We start from the raw sequence: 14,402 nt of genomic DNA on the forward strand, positions 1-14,402 counted from the left end.
TTTGTTAGAGAACTTCTTGGAGGTCTTTGAGGATGTGCATTTTGAGCTCTCACATCTTAACTGAAGGGACATTGGGGTTGGATCTACATAAGACATTTTTTCTCCCAAGAGTTGATTAGACATTGGAGTTAAATTGATACTAACAAAAACAAGCCAAAGACAGATTTTGAGAGTTTGACTAAAATCCCTCCTTTTTCTCAATAACTTGCAGTTTCAGTGATGTCATAATGTTATTAGTTGTCCAGTGCTCTGTAGAGTCTTCCAGCAGAGATAAACATAAAACCTGAAATTCAGGTTTTAACTTTATTTTTATATTAAATATAAACATGTCCCTCCCAAATTTCTAATGTAAATGTAACCACACACACTAGGAGCGAGTGGGTCTTTGTCCCCCTCTACTGGCTGGTCTACCTAAGAGGAAGATGAGTCTGCTTCTGCTTCAAGCTATGGGACCTAGTATTAGGAAGCCAGGCCAGCAGGCACAGAGCTAGTCTCGAGGCAACCCATAAGTGCAGCTGGCCTGAAACAGGATGCCAGATCGGCAATGCCACCTGATTGGCTGGAGGGGCCAGCAGGCTGGTTCTGAAGCTAGCAGCAGCAGATTGCTGACTGGTCAATGCTCACACCCACCACTGACTATGCGTGTGTTGCCTTGTTCCTGCTGTCTGTGCCTTGCTCCCCTTGGTCCTGCCTGAGACCCCCACCTTGCCTGTTACCCTGCTTGCTCTAAGTGATTCTGGCTTGATCCTTGGCTCTGGCTTCTGACCACTACCTCCGACTTGACGCTCTGCTCTGGTACCCAGTTCCTGACCTCTAGCTTTACCCTTGGCGCAGGTTTGAGACAACGGTTTCCAGCTCTGACCCTAGCCCTTAGTTTTTAAAGCCCGGTCCCCAGTGCTGTCTCCAACCGCTAGCCTTGACATCCACTCCAACCACTAGGCTATACTGCCCACAGCGTGGTTGCCTGAAACATAGTTCTTTAAGGATAGCTCTAGAGGCTCATTCTTTTGGCACTGTAGGTCCTGGGTTCAGATCCTGCCATTGGCCCAGGCAGGGCCAGTTACATAAACAACAAGCAGATAAAACAAACCTTGATTCAATAAAAAAGAGCAAAGCAGGCCACAAGCCCTTTATCTTCCTTTGAAAGTGACCTTTAAGGCTAAATCTTATTCAACTCAATATCTGTTAACAGAGGAGTTAAACTATTTTGAAGAGCGAACGAGAGCACTAGAAAGATATCCACATAAGTGTCCAACAGGAGTAACCCTACGGAGATTAGGCCCCACAGGTTGAAAATTTTATTTAATCAGCCTATTGGCTGTGAGTTCAGTTCATTTACGGATGAACATTGTTGGGGGACTGCCTATCAAACAGATTGAACTTGTACTCTGTTTGTAGTGGCAAAGGCACAATAGCCCAGGGCAAAGTTCCCACTCAGCTCTGTGCTTTATCTCAGGCTGGGATAATGACAGTGTTTGAGAAGAGAATCAGGAATGAAAGCACCCCTCAGAAAAACTGAATCTAAGAAAAGAAAAGCGTTTACAGCACATATATCTAAAATTTGATCCTTCATTGCTAAAAGTACCACACCCTTATTCATGCACAGAGTACAGTACATCGGAAGTCCTATCGTATGAATCACATGAAGGCAATCTGATGTAAGCTGCAGTTATGTATTAGGTACAGTGTGGTATTACAAACACTGCTGAGATATTCCAGTGTTACTTATTTTCAGATTGCTCTGATATTGATGCATTCCCTTTCATGTTCTGTGTTTCTGTGACCTATTTTTGATGAGTTTCACATCTGCTTTAGCAGCTCTTTGACAACCAGAAAACAGAACTGTTTACTGAGTTCACAGCTGCTGCTAATGCTGAGGAACTAGCCAGAAATGACTGTTTTCTTGGTTAGCTCATCCTGTTGAATGAAACTCTCTACAGGGTTTATTGCAAGTTTGTTTCAACTGGAGCAGTATCAAAAGTCCCCACGACTGGAATTCTCATACTTCAGCCTTCTTAGAAACTCGGAGACATACATATGCTCACTTATTCCAGAAATCTTTCATATTTTTCATGGTCTCACTACACCAGACTTTTCACAGATTGTCTGTATCACACCCATTCCAAAAATTGGTGGCCTGTCATAAATGCATCACAGATAAAATAACTGCTGTCATTCACTGATACCAATGTATAGTTATAGGTTCACACTTTAAGACACTATACGGAAACAGTCCTGTTTATCCAGTTTAAGGAAAACCATTGCTTAGGCATTTTCCATTGCACTGTTTTATTGTGGTAACCAATTTACCCTCTTATTAGCATTATTTTGTACACAAAGGAGGTTGAGTTGCTGGGAACATATGTTAATGCTGGTATTGCTTTTTCTTTCCTTGGCTTAGCTGCAGTGTTTTCTGTAATCATTTTGCTCGTCCTGAATTTGTTTAAAAAACAAATTTTGCAATATGGCTGTGTCCTTTAAGTCTGAGATGGTAGTTCTGAAGTGTCTGAGTCCTTATGAGCAGTCTGGTAGTTTAGCACATTTTGGTCTGTGGATTATTCACTCATGGAACATTTGTTTCTGCTGATCAATTAGATATTGGATCTTTTTGACTTGGGTGGATGGAGTTGAAATGCTTAAAATGTTGAACTCTCATATTTGTTTTGTATATACAGTATTGATTAACAACAAATAATTGTAATGAGCTACTAGTATCTATGTGTACTATTGGATAAAACTAGAGCTGCTTATTGGCCTCGGCTGCTAACTGCTCTAGCAGTAGAAGCCTGTGCTTTGGAGAATCTGGAATCTATGCCTCCTGTCACCATAATTCCAAATGGCTGTGCTGTGCAGCATAACGACAATTGTGAAGTCTAAAGTGGGCACATTTGTTGCAACAGTTAGCATTTCTATAGCCTCTTCCAGGCATGGCTCTCCAAGACCATCTGAAACATTCATGGATTTAAGCCTTATAACACCCTTGTGTAACACCATCTGCATCTGCAAACACTTGGAAGGTGGTAAGGTGATAGGGAACAGCCAGCATGGATTTGTAAAGAACAAATCATGTCAAACCAATCTGATAGCTTTCTTCGATAGGATAACGAGTCTTGTGGATAAGGGAGAAGCTGTGGATGTGGTATACCTAGACTTTAGTAAGGCATTTGATACGGTCTCGCATGATATTCTTATCGACAAACTAGGCAAATACAATTTAGATGGGGCTACTATAAGGTGGGTGCATAACTGGCTGGATAACCGTACTCAGAGAGTTGTTATTAATGGTTCCCAATCCTGCTGGAAAGGCATAACGAGTGGGGTTCCGCAGGGGTCTGTTTTGGGACCAGCTCTGTTCAATATCTTCATTAACGACTTAGATATTGGTATAGAAAGTACGATTATTAAGTTTGCGGATGATACCAAACTGGGAGGGATTGCAACTGCTTTGGAGGACAGGGTCATAATTCAAAATGATCTGGACAAATTGGAGAAATGGTCTGAGTTAAACAGGATGAAGTTTAACAAAGACAAATGCAAAGTGCTCCACTTAGGAAGAAAAAATCAGTTTCACACATACAGAATGGGAAGAGACTGTCTAGGAAGGAGTACGGCAGAAAGGGATCTAGGGGTTATAGTGGACCACAAGCTAAATATGAGTCAACAGTGTGATGCTGTTGCAAAAAAAGCAAACGTGATTCTGGGATGTATTAACAGGTGTGTTGTGAGCAAGACACGAGAAGTCATTCTTCTGCTCTACTCTGCTCTGGTTAGGCCTCAGCTGGAGTATTGTGTCCAGTTCTGGGCACCGCATTTCAAGAAAGATGTGGAGAAATTGGAAAGGGTCCAGAGAAGAGCAACAAGAATGATTAAAGGTCTTGAGAACATGACCTATGAAGGAAGGCTGAAAGAATTGGGTTTGTTTAGTTTGGAAAAGAGAAGACTGAGAGGGGACATGATAGCAGTTTTCAGGTATCTAAAAGGGTGTCATAAGGAGGAGGGAGAAAACTTGTTCACCTTAGCCTCTGAGGATAGAACAAGAAGCAATGGGCTTAAACTGCAGCAAGGGAGGTCTAGGTTGGACATTAGGAAAAAGTTCCTAACTGTCAGGGTGGTTAAACACTGGAATAAATTGCCTAGGGAGGTTGTGGAATCTCCATCTCTGGAGATATTTAAGAGTAGGTTAGATAAATGTCTATCAGGGATGGTCTAGACAGTATTTGGTCCTGCCATGCGGGCAGGGGACTGGACTCGATGACCTCTCGAGGTCCCTTCCAGTCCTAGAATCTATGAATCTATGAAAAACCATGAGTATTACTATGTCTGTTTTACAGAGGTGGAAACTAAGGCTATGTCTACACTACCACTTATGTCAGAATAACTTATGTTGCTCAGGGTGTGAAAAAACACTCCCCTGAGCGACACGAGTTACACCAACAAAAGCTCCGTGTGCACAGTGCTGGGTCGGCGGGAGAGCTTCTCCTACCAACATAGCTACTGCCGTTCATTGTGGGTGGTTTAGTTATGTGGACAGGAGAAATCTTTCCCAGCGGCATAGAGCAGCTACATGAGACATCTTACAGCGGCGCAGCCAGGAGCATAGCTGTGGGGGAGAAGGGGGAGCTGCTGCTCCCCCACTGAGCATATTCACCAAAGGTGGTGCCGTGCCGCCGCCGCCTCTGGGTGCTCCGGGGCCGGAGGGAGCACCCATGGGGAAAGCCCAGCCCAGCTCCCCAGTCCGCCCCCCGGCCCCCGCCCAGCTCACTTCTAGTCCGCCTCCGCTCCACCTCCTCCTCCCCTGAGCGCCGCGTTCTGCTTCTCCCCCGCCCTGGCTCCCAGTGCTTGCCCTGCGAAACTGATTTGCGGCAAGCCTGGGAGGGGGAGAGGGGGGGAATGCGGCGTGCTGGGAAAGAGGCGGGGCCAGGGCCGGGATTTGGGGAGGGGTCCAATAGGGACAAGGAGGGGGTGGAGTCGGGGCAGGGCAGGGGACAGGGATTTGGGAAGGGGTCCAACAGGGGCAGGGAGAGGGTGGAGTCGGGGCGGGGCAGGGTTTTTCTTCAGCAGCGGGCCCTTGACTCGCTCCAGGGCTTCGGCGGCACATCGGTGGCAGGCCCTGCAGAGCTGTCGAAGACCCAGAGCGAGTGAAGGGCCCGCCGCCAAAGACCTGGTAGGGAACCGCCCGGTGAGTACAAGCCCCCGTCCACCCCATCTGACCCCCTGTCCCCCCTCAGAACCCGCAACCCATCAACCCCCCCCTGCTCCTTGTCCCCTGACCGCCCCTCCCGAGACCCTCTACCCAACCCCCCCCCGTTCCCCATCCCCTGACTGCCGCCCCAGAACCTCCGCCCCCTCCAACCGCTCCCTGTCCCTTATCCAACCCCTCCTCCCAGCCCCGGCCCGGCCCCCTTACCATGCTGCTCAGGGCAGTGTGTATGGATGCCGCATGGCCCACTGGAGCTCGCAGCCCCACCCCCTTACCATGCCGCTCAAAGTGGTAGGAGCTGCCCAGGACCGGTCCAGAGCGCTGGCGCCGGCAGCGGGGCACCCTGAGGCTCTGCGAGAGGGGGGAAGGCAGGGGAGCCTCCCCAGCCGGGAGCTCAGGTGGGCCGGATGTGGCCTGCGGGCCGGTGTAACAACAGAAAAACCTCCCTCTCCCAATTGCCCATCCCTTTAACAACCAGTTCTAAACCAGCTTCTAAATTTAACAACCGGTTCACGCAAACCGGCTCCAGCTCACCACTGAATACAGGTGCCTCCAAATAATTTTTGAGCGGTGTCATTTTCTTCTGGACAAGCTTCTGACACCCCCTCCATGCACTTGAGTGTCAAGTTTTCCTTGGCATTTGGAGTGGGGGCTGAAGGAGGGGGAACGATGACTCCTCGGGTTTGTTTCAGCAACACTAATGGGTGGGGGGGGGCAGGCAGAGTTGTAGGAGAGAGATCTTTATTGGGCACGCTGAAGCTGCAGAGTTTGTGGGAGGTGCCTGGCCCCCGCTTGCGTCCCTGAGCCCCTGGTGACACAGCAAACTAGGTCCTCTGGAAACATGGCCCTCTTTGGCCCAGGTCAGGGGAGATGCTGCTGTCTTGGGTCTGGACTAGAACAGTTCAGAAGCATTCTGCCATTGCAGGATGTGTGTTATAGGAGCAGTCAGAGACCATAACAAAGATCTGGACCCCCAGTATAGTCACGTGGAAAGAGATTGAGCCTGCAATCTACGTGGGCAAGACAGGCCCAGGTTGGGAGGGGAAACAGAGGCACAGAGTGAGGAAGTGACTTGCCCAAGGCCACTTAATGGGTCAGTGGCAGAGCTCAGATCAGGGCCCAGTTCTCCTGATTCCCAGTCCAGTGCCCCATCCACTAGACCCATGCCACCTCCCACATATGTATTGGGTTTGATCCCTTCTTGTTCCACTCAGTCAGGTCACCTTTATGGAAGGGAGGCCTATACAGTCTGAAAAAAACCTTCTGGTATTAGGAAGGTAGCTCCTGGAGGCTCCAGCTAGATGAGGGCCCATTGTGCTAGTAAGAGACAGTCCCCTCACTCCAAACAGACAGAGGATGGAATATTATCCCCATTTTACAGACAGGGAACTGAGGCCCAGAGAGATTAAGTGACTCATCCAAGGTCCCCCCCCAGGGAGTCTGTGGCAGAGGCAGGAACTGAACCTACATCTCCCAAGACCCAGTCTGTTGCTTTATCTAGAAGCCCATCCCCTAAGCTGCAGATGCCCCCTAAAGAATGGGAAATGCTCCAGAGCTCATGTCTGCACCCCACGCTTTCCAAGATGGCAGCTGAGTTTTCTCTAGCAGCAGCAGGATTGGCTGCTTTAAATGCTATATTTACAATACCCCCCGCCCCAGAGATTGTACCCTGGACCTGTAGCCCCACAAGTACCAACCCCCTTGAGCCAAGGGAACTACTCATTGGCTGTGAGTAAGTGGAACCAGCCACTAGGGGGCACCGCACTCACACGGCCTACCCAATGGTTACACCCATAGATGAGTGAATCTGATTTCCCCCCCCTTCACTAAAAATACATCCAGGATCAGCTTCCTCCCCCATGCCGGCACAGAAGATGGCCTGGTCCCCACTGAATCCCTCTCACACATCATGCAGTCCCCCTGCATATCTGGGTTGGCGGGGTACTCCCCAGCACCCCTCGCCACAGGTTCTTTTATGCACAATGTAGGCTCCAGCAATAAAACCCAGACACCTAATTCGAGCCCTCAGGCATCTCTCTTGCCTCTCTGCACTAAGCCCTCAGCCACTTGGAATCGCTCACTGCCTTCCTGAATGGGTTTGTAGTTGATATTCTGCGCATGTCACTGGTAATACCTTTGTCTGATCCTTTGAAGACATTTTGCTGCAGTAAATGGAACTTGGGAGGGTTTTTTTTAATTTTTTTTTATTATTATTTATTTATTTGGACTGAATGGCACACTGGAGAGAGGTGATGGATTGATGGTTCTGGTACCTAGAGTCACCTTTGTTCCTGTAGAACAGGAGAGTAGCAGGGCCAGCCAGCCAGCCCCCCCATGATTCCCCAATGATGGGCTTCTGTAGATAAATCTCTGATAATTTTCATATGACTTTACATCGTGCCTCTTCATATAACCTGGTAGTGGGTCTACCCACGTGTGACCTCTGTTTTCATGAAACTTTGTATCAAAGCCTCAAATAGAAACCTTGTACTGATGAGTCTTGGTATATGAAAACTTTGTATCAAAGCCTCATGTAGAAACTTTGCATTGCCCTTGGTATAATGTTATAGCCCCTAAGGATAGAATAAGATAGAGGAAAAATGTCTCTTTGCTAAGAATAGACTAAGATTTCCCCTCACCCCTTAATCAATTGCCCTGTTGAATGAATGAGGTGTGAATGAGGAAGGTGTGGAAGGCAGCAACTCCAGACAGCTGCAACAGTTGGAGAGGGGATGGAAGCCAGACCCAAGGACTGTAAAACTTGTCAAGTGGGCTCACGTACTTGTAAAACAATATCATTCTCGTGTTTTTATTTTTAAGTACAAAATAAATATGTATAACAAATTTAAAAGTATGTAATTAGTAATTTGATATGTCGGGTGGCGCCTTTTTTTATGTGTTCGCTTCCCCTGATGTTAGAACTGGGCTACGCCACTGGGCGCAGCTACTTTAGTACAATTGTGCAGCTGTAAGGTCTCTAGCGTAGACATAGCCTAAGGCATATAGGGGTTAAATGTTTTGACTAAATTGCTCAGTAAGTATCAGGGGTGGGATTAGAATGCAGGACTCCTGACATATTATTGGTTATGTGCTTTAACAAGAAGACGGTACTGCTTCCCCAATAATTTTCATGTTGTAATCAATTTTATAACTGTCTGCTTTCATTGTATCTGGTATGTAGCTTTCATTTCTTACAAATGTGTTGAGGATTTTTTTTTTCCCAGTTCACTTTCAGACATTAATGAAACCTATCTTGAATTTTCTGTGTTTAAATTTAAAAGCTTATGCAGGTGACCCTAACATACTTTCTTATTCTTAGCTCTTTGCTCTTAGACAATAACAGGAAAAGTACTGACCAGCCCTTGCTCTCATTTTATCAGATACAGTTAGCATAGGGTGACCAGACAGCAAGTATGAAAAATCGGGATGGGGGTGGGGGGTAATAGGAGCCCATATTAAAAAAAGCCCCAAATATCAGGACTGTCCCTATAAAATGGGAACATCTGGTCACCGTAAGTTAGCAGGAGATATCAAAACAGTTGTTTGGACTGCTCTTAAATTGTGGAAAACACTAGAGTATCCATGTTCTTTTCAATCTGCATTGTGTTGGGCCCAACTACCATGGTCGTGTACAGAATTCCATCAAACAAAATGGCTACCATCTTCGGTTTGAATGGCTAAAATGCATTCCTGCCCAGGACCAGTTACGTGTTCCTTATCACAGCTCTGCAAATCCTGTTTTCATAGAATGGCAGGGGAATTTGCAGTACCTTATTATCATCAATTCATATTATGTACAACTTGAGGCCTCAACCAGGTGGCCACATTGTGCTGGGTGCTGTGTCGATAAAGTCAAACCGTCTCTTTCCCAAAGAATTTACATTATTAGTTTAAGAGGAGACATAACAAATGGGATGTGAGGCAGGGTATCAGTAGGCATTTGAGTACTACCATATTCATTAGTTATAATAATTATCTTTTAATTACACAAGCCCTGGGTTATCTTATCAAGAAGTGAGAAGAGATAGCCCCAAGCTATAAAATACAGTTCTATAGCCAAACTTTCACTAAAATCTGGGTGTTTGGATCCAGAGTTTTGTTTTGGACCCATGTCTAGAACCGATTATTTTGCAACACAAAAATAGCATGGGTTGTGGGGAAAGAAACTCGGGACGACTGGTTGGGGAACTGGAGTCACTGGCATGATGCAAGATAGCGTAGCTGTTGAGAGGGAGGTCTGAGATAGTTTAGGCCCTGAAAAGCCTTATCTAATAACAATGCCACCTATGCAGGTGACACAGTGGTTAAAACGTTAGCTTTTAAAGTTATCTCAGTGGTACCCGTGATACAGCAGTGTTTTTCTGTGCTTAGATTGGAAGGTAATGGCCGTGTTTGAGATACAGATGGTTTGGTAACCAATGGCAAAGACTGAACTTTAAAGGTGACCACTGTATCAAAAGATTTGGTCAGTCTTTGATCCTCAGTGAAATTGCAAGGATGGTACTAGATATGATGAGAGCCTCTATGTGCTATGTCATTAAGGGACCCAATTCCACTGCTATGTATTTGTCCTATCTCCATAATAATACCCTTCATCTTCATCTCTCCACCTCATCCCCAGTTCAGACACACAGAGCTCTGGCTGAAATACTTATTGACCTAATTTATGTTGGTAATTATATTTGACTGATTATTTTCAATTACAAGGTTTGGGTGTGTTTTCCAGGCAGCCTAGCTCCATGTGTCAGGGTTGCTACAATGTTGTCTAAGTGGCTCAGCTCAGAACCTCCTTCCACTCATGGGTGCCAGGGAAGAAAAGAACTTGCAACCAGGTTCAGTATCTCATCTCCATGAGGCTCAGCTGCTGCACTGTTCTCCAGGCAGTCTAGCTGACATAGTCTAGTCTAGTCTATGCTTCTGGATCCCCTCACTCCATGGCTTCAAACTGGACTCCAGTTCTAGCTCCCCAGCTACTCTGCTCCATGGAATAATACAGGGTGCATATGTAACCCACACACCTCCAGGGTGTGTGTGGGGGGGGGAGGAGGGAGACAGAGACTGACTGCTCTCCAGCCAGTTGGCTTTTAGCTCATGCGGTAGAGTCTCATGCACTAAGCTCCAGAGGCCCCAGGTTCGACCGGGGTCTGTTGGCATTACACATACACCGTAATCCAATTAACTTCTTCTAGGTGAGAAACTGGAGAGCAAAAGGCAGAACATGGAGAAAGGAAACAAATTGTCAGGCATAGGGTTGCAGCAAACTGGTGATTTCAGCAGTTAAAATGCTGAATGCTGTGGCATCTTGGAAAAATACCACATTCTGCAGCCGTGGAATTGGGGAGTCCGTGGGTCTTCATCTGAGATGAATGAGGCAGGTCACATCACTGAGCTATGGGTTAAGGTGGCTTGCAAACTCATGCAGAAACACGGCATCAGTTTACCCTCAGTTCATGTTCTCAAGATTATCTTTGAAACCATACATGCTAGAAATATCATTTATTTTTTAAATGAAAGCTGAGATTCTGGAGCATAATTGGGCAGCAAGGAGTGAATTTCATGGGGAAAATGTCACAGCCACAGAACCTACAAGGAAGGCCCTGAATATGGATAAACGGGTGAGGATAAAAGAAAAAGCAGCCAAAATCTGCTGTCAGAATCTGAAGTGAAATGAATTTGAGGTTCAAAAAAAGTTCATTCTGTCCACCAGGCTCCTCTTTTCCCTCATGTAGGAATAATTGCGTTTTTGTCACCACCATTGTTTTAAAATCTAAGTAGAAATCAGAGAACTAGATTTTGCAAGACCCCATCATATTGACTGCATTGGGTTTTCCAAGAACAGTCCCTTTTAGGCCTGGCTAAAGTGTATATTACAAGTTCAGTCACTCTGGACTGTGAGGATGCGGCTGAAATGATTGGCCAGGTTTTGTGACAAATAAGCTGAACTACTATTAGGGCTGTTGCTCTGTGAGACAGATCAGGCAAGTTACGGTGGAGGATAGGACAAAACTCCGGATTCTCGAAGCCCAAATGACTGGTGCAATTGGGATTTCTGGGATTCCAGTCAAAACAAACTAACAGGGCTGCTCACTGTGAGAGTTTTATATTGAGTACAAAAAGCTTCCTTAGCCTGGCTTCTTAACAAAGGAAACCAGGTTGAGTCTTTTTCAGCTAGCATTTTTCCCTTCCACCCTCACACCAAATTGCCAGCTTCTCGGAGGCCATCCCTCTGTATCTTAATTCATCACATTTGGTCTCAGCTGAACTCTCCTTGATCAGATTCTTTAACTGTGAGGTTGTGGTCTTTTGACTAGTCCAGGAGAGTGTTTCACACCCTTCTTGCTAAGCCTGAATGAGTTCTGTGCACCGTATCCTATCCTACTGTGCCTGTTCCTATACTTATGCTTTGCTGCAACAAATAAGAGTGAAGAGGAGGGATTTATTACTCACTTAGGATTGTTTCTGGAAGACTTGATCTTACCAGTTGATGGAGATTCATAGGCAAGGAAATGCTGGCCCTGAGGATACTGTACAGGCCTCTATTCATCACTGAATTGAGTTTACTTGGTTTTAATTTTACACACTGCATTGACCTGTCAAACAAAATACAATGGAGTTTCGTTTTCTCATGCTGGGGCGAGCAGAATTCCAAAGCCCCTGGGCAGGTAACATAACGATGTACAGAATATCAGCACAAGAAGGGCTCCCTCAAGATCCATGTCAGCAGGCTGTTATGGAGGAAGAGCAGTAGTAGCTGTGGTGGTGGTAATGCCGTACTGCGGGTGGCAAGCTGGAGAATGCTACGCAATGCCAACCCAAATTTCCCCCGAGGATGGGAAATCTATGTGCTTATTTCCTCCAGCACACAGCTAGGATATGTAAAAGAAAGGTCGAGAGAGAAGGGATTTGGAGGAAAAAAGCAAACCTTTTTTAAAAGCAGCAGCAAAAAGTGAGCTTCTATGAGCTCGTTCACTTCTAAAAACCTGACTATACAAGACACTCCTGGATCTAAGATGTCTTTATCCTCTTTAAGGTTGCAAATTACCAGTGTTCTGCACTTTTGCTCTCAAGGGCATCTTCCATCCACACAAAATTACTTTGCTCTAACCCCCGCTACACCTTTAAATACAAATCTACACGTTCACAAAAGGTTAACGCCAACTCCCTCGTGCAAGTGCAAAACCTCTGAGTCACTGCAGGCGTACTGAATGCAATCTGGCAGTCCCTGAACAGGGAAGATCAGGCCTACTAATTTCAGTCCCACCCCCATATCTCTTGCAAAGGCAACGGAGGACCTGGGCTCATTACTTAACCCAGCAAGCTCACAGAAATCTCGTTGTCTACAAACAATACAGGCACTGCAGTCAACAGGCCTTCATGCATAACATTTTACAACGAGACAGGAAACCTGCCTGATCAATGTTAATCAGCCCAGCCAGAAGAGTACAAAAGATCCCATAGTGGAGGGGGACGACACAAAACTAAAACTTAATATGCCTTATCCAGTAAACAACACCAGCCAATAGATCGCTCCCACAGAGACCTACCACCCCCGACAGTTTATTCTTCAATGTCACAAGGACATCTCTTCACCTGGTACCACCATTCTGGATCTACAGTCATCAGCAGAGGAGCACAAAGGAGGGACTGACCTCAGTGCTTCATGCCGGTATCCTGTTGCATACCAGCTAACATGCTGAAGGAGTCTGTTACAAGTTTATCATGCTTGATCAATGTGGGTTGATGGGCCAAGTCTGATACCTGACCCACCTGATTTTAGATAGCAGCATCACTGAACCTGCCTCTCCCTGGCATTGCTCAGTAGTTCACACAGTTCCTGATCCTATCACTGATGTCTCTGCGACTGCTGTTCTGCTACAGTATGTCTAAGAAGATGCTATCCTTGTCAGTTTCATACTGCATATTTTCTTGTGTTTCTTCAAGAAGTGTATTGGCAGATATTGCGGCAGTGTTAGTGTCTGATTGCCTTTTAATCCCCAGATGTCCATTACAAATTCTGTAATCTTCATTTCAGTGATATCCTTCCTGAACAGAGAGACTGCAGTAAGAGCAAACACCTGTACAGCTGACCTTGGCCATACTCAATATGTGTAATAGAGTCCAAATGAAATATTGTATGGTAAATCTTCGTTGGTTACACTTTTTTTTCTTTTTTATACAAAGTAAGGTAGATGTATACTGCTGCATTAGCAATAGATAACCATGCAAATCCAATTTGAGTTCCCAGGCTCCAAATGCCTTTCTTGGTCTAAAAAGAAGTGCCACCTTGCCTGGCTTTGAGGAGGAGTGGGCTTAACTTTAAAAGTATCCTGAATTCAAGTCTCTTATCATAGAAAGATTTTAAGCCTGTATGCTTTGAAAAGCTTTCACTTCTTACAACCACTTTACCTCAGGTTCATGTTCCCTCACATTACAGTCCCTTTGTGGTTGTGGGGAGGATGGGATGGGATGAGCCTTCAGAAAACAGAAAAGCCACCCAGAACTCTGCAGGGCTTCAACTAATTTCTTTTTGGGTGTAATTCGCATCCCTAAATATTCAAAAAATTTCATCCAATGCAAAGTGTGGCCAGTTAAGTCACTATTGTTACATACGTTCAAGCCAATTACTTATGAGGGTTTTGTGAGCCAGCAGGTAAGCCAACATGCCTTTAAAAAATGGCTGTAGGACCCAAGTACTATATAAATAAACCACTGACCTCCAAAACATGGGCAATTGTTTCCCTCAGAGGTATTACATGAGTTCACTTATTTGCTTTTAAAAGAAATAAAACTAGCCGTCTGGACTGTTTTGCTCTCCTTCGGGGCACAATTTGCATGGTGAAATTTGTTCCTCTTATATAAAGAAAATAAATGAACTTGCTCCATACATGAGATTAAAGTAATTTGCTAAGTTTCTGAGGGCAGTGCTTTGTTTCTTTTTCACACAGACAAATTTCCAAGGTAAAAAGATTTATCTCTGTACAGTTTTTCTTTTTTGGGGGTATATTCAATCAGTTGGAAGTGAATTAGAGGAGGAGAACTCAAGAAAGACTGGAGAGGAAAATGAAGAGAAACTATAAGGTCAGGGTTATAAAGATAACAACCTAACCTGATTATTGTCTGTCCTCTGAAAGTGAGAGAGGAAATTGGGTAATTATTTAGGATAGTATCAGAGGGGTAGCCGTGTTAGTCTGAATCTGTAAAA

This window comes from Terrapene carolina, unplaced genomic scaffold, assembly GCF_002925995.2.
Source record: "Terrapene carolina triunguis isolate 2854851 unplaced genomic scaffold, T_m_triunguis-2.0 Scaffold58, whole genome shotgun sequence".
Taxonomy (NCBI): Eukaryota; Metazoa; Chordata; order Testudines; family Emydidae; genus Terrapene; species Terrapene triunguis.